The sequence below is a fragment of the Scylla paramamosain genome, chromosome 14 (assembly GCF_035594125.1).
Source record: "Scylla paramamosain isolate STU-SP2022 chromosome 14, ASM3559412v1, whole genome shotgun sequence".
NCBI lineage: Eukaryota > Metazoa > Arthropoda > Malacostraca > Decapoda > Portunidae > Scylla > Scylla paramamosain.
The window spans coordinates 23,792,423-23,802,476 of record NC_087164.1 but is presented as its reverse complement, the minus strand read 5'-3'; the positions used below and the strand labels follow the sequence as shown (position 1 = coordinate 23,802,476).

The 10,054-nt window shown below is 48.1% G+C and overlaps 1 long non-coding RNA gene across 1 annotated transcript; it reads right to left on the bottom strand.

The window, feature by feature from the left end:
• Positions 1–1,195: 1,195 nt before the first annotated feature.
• On the bottom strand, positions 1,196–4,554 carry LOC135107047 (uncharacterized). The gene is made up of 2 exons (XR_010271558.1): positions 1,961–4,554; positions 1,196–1,924 (listed from the first exon to the last, which is right to left on the bottom strand). It is a non-coding gene; the product is annotated as an uncharacterized LOC135107047 (long non-coding RNA).
• Positions 4,555–10,054: the final 5,500 nt, after the last annotated feature.

Sequence of the window (10,054 nt, the reverse complement as noted above, 5' to 3'; positions counted from 1 at the left end):
ATGCTGACGCCGTTAAGTGAGGAATGATGGTGGCGGACGTCGGGAACCTCGCGCCCTGGGTAGACGTGCTGCGGGCTGTGGTTTCGCCTTCATTGCTCGCCGTGGTGCGACTGGGAGCTTGTGTCCCCACTCTCTCCAGCAGCTGGGTTAAACGCTCCTCGCGAGCCTGACTCTGCTCCGACTGTCGCGCTAGCAGAGCCTGACTCTGCTCCGACTGTCGCGCTAGCAGGGCAGCCAGCGCCTCCAACTGCTTCTCCATTCTGCGCCGTACCCACTGCAGCCTTGTCCTGATCCTACTCACTGCGCCATGTTCGACTCTTGACCAGCAGGGGCACAGGAAACGCAGGTAACAGTGCAGGTGTTTATTCACAGAAGGTGTGAACAGAAGGCTGGAGGTAGGTGATCTCCCGGCGCCAGGCCGCGCACTTCAACTTAACACTTATGACTGAAGCCTAGCTCGTTCACTCATACACGTATTCATGCCTCACACAAGTCTCGCTCATTCACTCGTTCACACAACTAGCTAACAACCACACAGTCTTTTAATACAATTTTTCCTCTTTGAAGTTGAATGTATATTTTACGCACACACACACACACACACACACACACACACACACACACACACACACACACACACACACACACACACACAAGACTTCTTCCGGTAATATAATCCACTGAACTATTATTATTATTATTATTATTATTATTATTATTATTATTATTATTATTAATATTATTACCATTATTAAACTTAACGTATGTGTATATGTCAGGCTCTCTGTGTATATAATAATAGCGACGAGAGGTATGAATGATGAATGAGCCTCCTCCTCCTCCTCCTCCTCCTCCTCCTCCTCCTCTCATGTGTGTGGAGAGGACTAAAGGAGTGTATGTAAAGTGGAGTGGGAGGAGGATGAGGGCTGTGTGAGAGGAGTTGAAGGTAGCGCGGCGTGGGCTGGGTGACGAATGCAGGATGGTGGTGGTGGTGGTGGTGGTTGCTGCCGCCCCTCGTCCAGTTGTCACCCACTACACCCACTCATCACTCAGCCCTTGTCGCCGTGTGTGTGTGTGTGTGTGTGTGTGTGTGTTGGATTGTAGTTGTTATATTCAGATATTTTGATTTTTTAATGAAGTATTTTGCTCTTTTAATTGATAAGCTGTTGTCAGTGACCGTGTGTGTGTGTGTGTGTGTGTGTGTGTGTGTGTGTGTGTGTGTGTGTGTGTGTGTGTGTGTGTGTGTGTGTGTGTCAGTTTAAAGCCACTAACTACCTACACCAAAGGAGATTTACTAGACTGATATACACGTTTATTTCACGTCTGCTCAACAAACCAGCAGCCTTGTCGCTTATGGGCGTGCGTACAGCGGCTATCAAATCCACGTTGCTGGCTGTAAAAAAAAATCTTGTTAAAAGAATATGATACCTGTTCAGATTCGCTGCGCCAGGTAAAAAAAAAATGATGCAACACGCCACTCAACATTTTCTGTTTTTACTCTGGTCTTTTTACCCCGTTAGTATTCATATACCGGCTATTTTTTTGCCTTCACTCTATTTGCGCAAGAGAGTGTTGTGGTGACTAGGCCAGAAAAAAAAATATTTCCAAAAACCTGGTATTATGAATTTTATCAGGTGGGGTTCATGTAGTGGTTAGCGTTTAAAGGATTAGTGGCTGTGGGTTAGGCCGCGTCATCATTCATGGTTATGTTAATGGCATCGCGATAACAGCCCGGCTCCTTCTCCTGTGTGTTGTGAGGGGAGGGGTGAAGTGCCCGGCTCGCCCACCAAACAAGTCCCCAAGGCACCACCACCACCACCACCACCACCACCTGTAGCCTCGCCGAATTTGTCTGTCAGTGTGCTGCTTTACCTCACATCACTTCGTTGGCGGCGCGGGCCCGGAATGGATCCAGGAATGACGCCTCCACCACCACCACCACCACCACCACCACCACCACCACCACCCCCACCAGGGAGGCGTCCGTCTGTCTGTCTCGCCCTTGTCTTCTGCTACCAGTAGTGTTTGGTGTCGTTAACCACCATTTATGTACTACACACGCTTTCTCTCTCTCTCTCTCTCTCTCTCTCTCTCTCTCTCTCTCTCTCTCTCTCTCTCTCTCTCTCTCTCTCTCTCTCTCTCTCTCAGATGATGTTAGTCGTGTCGTGGCGGCGCGGGCGTGGGTGTATAAGGGGTGGCGTCGCCGAGTGTCATTAGCAGGCTGGCGGCTGGCGGGGACGCAGGAGGTGCTCGCGGTGGGAGTGATGTCGGTGTCGTCGGCCGCCGTGGCTACCCTGTCTATATTCGGGCACGCCAGACCGGTCCGGTATGGCTCGTCGCTTCATCTTCATATTGTTTACATCGGCACGCACTCCCTGCCTCCCTTCTGATTCAGGTCCTAAACTGTTGGAACCCCTCTCCGCCCTGAGGTAATTGCAGCCAGGATTGTGTTTGCGGTCACAACTGGCCGGTGTGGTCGGTTGTCCATGTTACAGCGGCGCCGCGCGGCGAGGGCCGTTCCCATGGGTTCCTTCGTTCACCTTCCAGACGTGGCGCAGCCTTTGTTGTGCTGAATGGAGGCGATCACATGGTGGTGCGAGGCGGCGGCTGGCGGGGCGGCCTAGGCCAGGCCACCAGGGTTTGGGTCAGGGATAGGCCGCCCTAGGCCGCGCCGCTCACGCAAGGCTGGAGTGGTGTCCGGAAGTAGTATGTAGTTTGGTTTCCATCTTTAACATGGGCGTGTCCGTCATGCTTGCCGCCCACCTGCACTAGTGGTGCTGCTGTGGGATGCCAGCACGCGGCCACACTGATGACAGCATTAGTGCTGTCACCGGCAGTGCTTGGTGCCGGGCTGTGCCGTGCCGTGCCCTTTGCTCCGTGCCTGCACTAATGCCAAGTGCTACACCTTCACGCCTCGCCGTCGCGCGATCCACACCTAAATCATCGTCACCCGTGTGCATCCGGCCGCACCCAGTAAATTATCGTTGCAGGCGATACGGGTAATAATTTTCACACGTGACAGGTGGAGGCAGTCTGTGTTCGTGTTGCTTGGCGGCGCCTCACTCCCTCGTCATCTCACTTTTCTTTATTTTTTTTCTCTCTCTCTCTCTCTCTCTCTCTTTCACCACCTGAGATCCAACAATGACCGGTGCTCGCCAGGTGTGCGGCAAGGTGGGTGGGTCCGGCGATGGGCTGAGAGGCTCACCACACGTGTTGCCACCACCTGGCCCGTCGGCTGAACACTCCCCCTCCCTAGCCTACTCTCCTGTTTCATCCCGCCCCTTTCCTCCCTCCCCTTCCCTCCTTCCCTGTGTCTGAACTGATGCATGACTGTAATGGACAATTAGGTTTCATGCGGAAAGGAGTAATCCTTGTAATATCACAGTTGATGCTTATCATTATTAATGCCCCGGCAACAAAGTAATTAGCTTGAGTAATGATGCAGCAGCTCTGTAGGCGGGCGTGCCCCTCGCCATTACACACAACCCGTGCAGGCGTGTTTAGTAGTCGTGACGTTAGAGCGAGAAAAAAATTACTGTTTAATTGCACGAAGCTCCGTTTTGGAAGGGTTTATTAATTTTGCAGCTGATTAATCGCGCACTTCACCACGAGCAAATATCCATCGACCAGACCAGCGCGTGCGCGCGCGTGAGAGAGAGAGAGAGAGAGAGAGAGAGAGAGAGAGAGAGAGAGAGAGAGAGAGAGAGAGAGAGAGAGAGAGAGAATTGCATCGGCGGACCATGGGGCACAGCTATATATTCTGCGGCAAGACCACGGCGTCATTACTCTTCGGTGACACAGCTTGACCACACGCCTGGCTGTGGGGGCACTATATCACACACACACACACACACACACACACACACACACACACACACTAGGAATAGCTTAAAATTATAGTCGTGGGTTGAGGTCAAGATAATAATAGTAATAGTAATAATAATAATAATAATAATAATAATAATAATAATAATAATAGACTTCATATAAAAACATTTCCGTGATAAAAGAAGTTATAAATGACAGCAGACTTATAAGGTAAATGTAGCAAGTCTTTATTAATACTGGAATAAGAAAAGAGATCAAAAGATGTGCTAAAATAAATATACTCAAAACCTCCTCCTCCTCCTCCTCCTCCTCCTCCTCCTCCTTAGTGCATCCTCTTCTACAAACACTCCTTCCCCCACTATCACCCATTTATCTAACCGAGGCAGGTGTTCATCCAGCCTCCCTCGTGGAGATAAACTTGCCTCCCGCTCACCTGTCCTCTCCCTCCTCCCTCCTCGCCTCACCTGGCCACACACACAAGGAGCAGGAGGTAGGAAGTGATTAAGTTTCTATTCAGTAGTACAACCGTTTAATCAGCATTGGCGTCACGGAGATCACAATGGGAGGGTGTCAGTGTGTGCTGGAGTGTTGTTTACTGACTGGGTGAGTGTTGGATGGGATAGAAGGATGCTGTATTGTACTGCATGTGTCCACCTGATGTATTATTTCAAGGTATTGCGGTTATGTTGTGCTGTTTGCTGTGGGGTTTGTCTGGCTGGCTGGCTGGCTGGCTGTCTTTTTTTTTTTTTTTAATGATTTTCTGGTTTAACTTATTTCGTTTTTGTATTTTTATATGATTTGATTTTGTCCTGTTTTTTTTTTCGTTTCTCTTTTTTTTCATTTTCTTTCTTCCTCCTTTCTTCTTTCCTTTCCATCCCTTCCCTTTCAACTTTCAATAAAAACACTATCTACTACTACTACTACTACTACTACTACTACTACTACTACTACTACTACTACTACTACTACTACTACTATTACTGACAACAAAACTGCACTGTATGCCGGTCAGGGAAGGAGAAAAAAAAAGTTGCAAGCGTTGGGTTTCGCCTGCTGCTACTCGTAAGTGTGTGTGTATGTTTGCGTGTGTTTGCTTGCTTAGCGCTTCGCCCACGCTGTTTGTTTGCTCTGGCTTTGTTTGGCCCACGCATGATGTTTGGCTGTTTAGGGAGAGATAGACTAGGAATCGTTGGATGTTTATAAGAAAAAGTGCAGATTCTGTAAGGTGATATGTGTCTGTGTGTGTGTGTGTGTGTGTGTGTGATCAATGAGAGTCGAAGGTCCTTAAGCTGTATGGTTCAGACTCCAGCTAGCAGGGCACGGCTTGGTGGTTGTGTCTGTGTGTGTGTGTGTGTGTGTGTGTGTGTGTGTGTGTGTGTGTGTGAGTGTGTGCTTGTTGTCATTCCTTCCTTGCGTGCTGTGTGTGTGTTGGCGGTGATGATGCGGGAGGGAGAGGTGCAGTGAACAGCGGTTTATAGAGATTGGACTGTTATGGGGCATGATTCACAGGTATTGCTCTCTCTCTCTCTCTCTCTCTCTCTCTCTCTCTCTCTCTCTCTCTCTCTCTCTCCCTCTCTCTCTCTCTCTCTCTCTCTCTCTCTCTCTCTCTCTCTCTGATAGGCACGCGCAGGTGGGGCTGTTGGCGCAGTGAGTAATGCCATGCAGGTAAGCAGCGCCAGCTAATAATGATGGGCGGCCCCGTCCCAGACCTCATGGGCAGGGGTGCGTGCCCGTGTGCTGGTGGCGGGTGGGGTAGGAAATTAGATTTATCAGCACAATTGTCACCGGCAGCCAAGTTAATGCTTCGCTGCTGCGCTGGTGACAATAGCCATTTGCCATCTCGCTCGGTGAATACTAATATTTGCTCCTCGGTTTATAGAGCTTCTTTGGAGTCCGTTCACTGCCTCCCCGATGCGGCGTGCTGATAACGCCGCCTACCCATTACCGGGGACGCCCGCCCCTCCTCTCCCTGCCTGTTGTGATAAGCGAGCGTGCCCCGACGGCCCCGCTCAGCCTCCCAATACCCCAGTGCTTCCACGTCGGGCAAATGACTGGATCCGTGCCCTGGGTGTGATGGACGGCCCACCACGGGGACCGACCGCTTGGACAGCTTGATTCCGTCCGCGAGGAACCGGTCGGGAACTGCTGACGGCACGGGACGGGATGGGACGGGACGGGGTGGGGTGAAGGCCGTGGAATCTTCCCGCGGAACCTGGAATTATCGTGGCTGCGAGAACAGTTTATGGATTTGTTCCTTGGCGCGACAGACGGAGTGGGTGGATGACGGGAGGGAGGAAGGGAGGAAGCCTGTCACCTGATCACACGCCAGGTAACGCGGGAGAGGTGAAGGGGGAGGTGAGCTGAGTTCCATGACGACCACTATACCTGTGTGTGTGTGTGTGTGTGTGTGTGTGTGGGGTGGTGGGGGGCTCCGCTTCCTGCCCCTGGGAATTTGTACAGGATTGTGTAGAAGAGGGTGCAAGGCCAAGACGTGTGCACAGGGGAGGGAGAGTATTGGATGCAAATGGCTTTACACGCTGAGAGAGAGAGAGAGAGAGAGAGAGAGAGAGAGAGAGAGAGAGAGAGAGAGAGAGAGAGAGAGAGAGAGAGAACCAGATAAGAGGCGACCATAACAAGGTGCATCAGTCATTAATTAGGAGTGGTCACAGTGACAGGTGGTAAGGCTAAGGGACAGGAGTGGAGCTAGAGGGAGACGGGGAATGGGGGAGGGGGGGGGGGGGGTCAGAACACGCCTCCGCTGCCGCCAAGTCGATATCGGGGTTGGTGTCTGGCTTATCGGGGCTCTTAGTCGGGCAGTCAACGTTTATCATCAGACTGTTGGATTCAGGGCGCGAGGGGCAACGTCACGCGCTTAAACGTTGTTGTTGTTGCCGCCCTTGGACTGAAAGATGACAAGGACCACGAGGAAGAAGGAGGAGGAGGAGGAGGAGGTGGAGGTAAAGGTGGTAGTTGTGACTGTGTTGCGCTAGGTCAGGTCAGATTAGGTTGTTATTGCCTTGTGTTGTTTGTGGGGTGTTTGTTTGTTGCTGTTGTTGGTGGTGGTGGTGGTGGTGGTGGTGTTGTTTGTTTATTTGTTTGTTTTGTCTTGTTCTTTTTCTTCTTGTTCTTTTACCATCCTCATCTTCCTTCTTCCCTACTACTACTACTACTACTACTACTACTACTACTACTACTACTACTACTACTACTACTACTACTACTACTACTACTACCATCACCACCACCAAGTTAACACACAGTAGCAGCTTTCAACCCCTCAACACCCTATACTTTATACACCAAAGAGTAATGACAGGTCGCACAGTACATTAACACATTAACTAACAAGGATATTGGGATGTGTGTATCTATTTCCGTCAACAGGATGGGACAACGTAACGGGCTTATCACATCCTGCTGTTGATATGATAACTCCCCTGACATGTGGTAACGGGTGTTTGGAGAAAGGGAAGCCCGTTAGTCTAGCCTTTTCCTCCCCTCACTGTGGCTTCTGCTCGCTAAATACGTGTTGGACAATTGGGGAAACTCTAACCTGTTGTAAGAAGTGCATGATAAAGTGAAAACGGATTAGTTGTTTTGATAGTATAGATTTTTTTTTTTTAATCTTCTGGTAGTAAAAGAAAAAAAAATTAGAGAAGTAGAGAGAAAAAAAATGACGGAATCACGGACATATAGACAGATTTGCCTTCTTATCTCTGAGGTTTGTATCTAATTCGTTCCATGTCTGTCTAGTGCTTGTCTCCAGTTGCCACACACAGCTTTATAAGTTACGTGGTTTAAAATGCGTCTCGTTATTAGTAAGGTCAGTTTTTTTTTAATCCACTCAGTCGTGATGTCTGTTCCTCTGCCTCGGGTCACGTTTATCTATTTTTTTTTTTATATAGTTGTATTTAGTTGTTTATTATTTACTTCTTCACGTGTCGAGGAGAAATTGTGTCCACTAAAACAAACAAAATAAAAAGATGAGTTTCTTTGCTCCATGTACTTATTCTGTAAAATCCACTGCATTTCAAGAGTCCAAATCGAGTACAAACTTATATATAGACTAATGAACTGCTTTGAATTAAGAGCTGCGGAAGGACCAAGAGTAAAGGTGGAAATTAGCATTAAAGGTACATTGGCCTCCTTAATTGACGAGTGTTGAATATATTTTTTTGATTCTGAATGTAAATATAAGAACATTAAATTGCATACTTATCGTTCAGTTCTATATTTATCCACCGTATTGACTCGCTCTTTACTCACCTACATTGGTCACGTTTTAAAATCATTCGTGTATGTCATTTATAGATGCATTCTTCACCCCACTTCGTTCATTTGCCTCCATCGATCACTCTCATAACTTCTTGCACACCATTCACCTCTCTCATTATCAGACCAAGTTATAACAACACAAGTATTCCTGCGACTTATCAATTGCATCACCTGTATCTTATCAGTCAAGTGCCTTAAGTGATGGAAGCCCAAGGTACCAGAATCGAGGCCCCTCAGATTATTTTAGTTATCTAAGTCCTTGTGTTTATTATCTTGTATCAGCTTATCTTGTTCCTGTGACTAAGGTCGTGTTGGTCATAGCAGTGTTCCGCCTTGCTCCAGACACTACAGTTATTAGTGGCTTAATGAGGAAGACCCGGAAGAGGAGGAGGAGGAGGAGGAGGAGGAGGGGAAGGGGGAGGGGGAGGGGGATATGAGGAGGAAGAGGAAGTCGCGTAATGGTTAATCTCTCTCTCTCTCTCTCTCTCTCTCTCTCTCTCTCTCTCTCTCTCTCTCTCTCTCTCTCTCTCTCTCTCTCTCTCTCTCTCTCTCTCTCTCTCTCTCTCTCTCTCAACCCCACTCTTTTTCTCACTATACTCCTCTCCCCAGGGTGATTAGAGGGCCCTTCCCCTGAGACAGCCAGAGAGGGGGGTAAGGGAGGGAGATGGGAGGCAAGAGAGGGGGGTAAGGGAGGGAGATGGGAGGCAAGGAGTGGGTGGGGCTGGTTCTTTCCTTCCCTTCAAGCTTGTGTATACATTATGCAAATCCCGCGACTTCTAACCCTCGGCGCTGTTAGTCTGGCGGCTCTTTGAAACTTGACGAGACATACTGGGAAGGAGATCAGTTGAGTCATAATTGAGAGTATTGGGTTCTAGTCCTGATCGTTAGTAAGTTGCCTGCTGCCATTATTTCTGCTGTTTTATTCTTCCTTTCAGTCTTCAGTCCTGTGATTTGTCTGGGATCTTCTTGCGAAATTCGACTGATAGGTTTTAAGTAGCGGACCAAGAGTGAGAGTAATTGGTTGTACAGTCACGCCCATAAGTATCTGTCTCTTACTCCAGCTGACTTACGTTCCCCTCTTCGGTCCGTAGTCGAGTGACTAGTTAAGAATCTTGCAAAATAAGACTCCTTATAGATTTCAGTATCAGAGGAGTGAAGATTGAGAATAAATTGGTTGTACATTCACGGCCATAAACCAAGAAACGTGCTGCTTTTACTTGAATTGTCTTATATCACTTTTTGTCTGTAATCATGTGATTTATTGAGGATCTTGCAAAAAAATAAACTCCTGATAGATTTTGAGCAGATTAGAGGAGTGAGTGTATTGAATTGTGCAGTCATGGCCGTAAGTCACCCACTGCATTCACTTGTGTTTACCGTTTTCTGAGCCTTTAGTCCTCTCATATATTGGGAATCCTGCAACATGACTCCTGAGAAACTGTTAGTATTTTCAAGGGCTTAAGATACAGTGGAAGTGAGTGTACATGTAGAATTAATGTTTGTGGTTAAAGTCTAATGAATTTTTTTTTTTTTTTGTGTGTGTGTATAAATCGTGTATACCTTTGTATATATGGACAGATGAACTGGTATATGTGAAGAAATTTATAAAGAGACCAAGAAATGTCGGTTTGATAGATAGAGATGGTTTGAGAAGAGGGTGAAGAGGAGGGAGAGATAAAGGGAAGAGGAGGAGGAGGAGGAGGAGGAGGAGGAAGATAAAATATACAAGGTAAACCACTCCTACAATAATTATCAGAGAGAGAGAGAGAGAGAGAGAGAGAGAGAGAGAGAGAGAGAGAGAGAGAGAGAGAGAGAGAGAGATGAAATACATTGAACTCAGGTCTTTTTATTCTTCCTTCTCCGTCACCTTTCTCCTCCTCCTCCTCCTCCTCCTCCTCCTCCTCCTCCTCCTCCTCCTCCTCCTCCTCCTCCTCCTCCTCCTCCTCCTCTT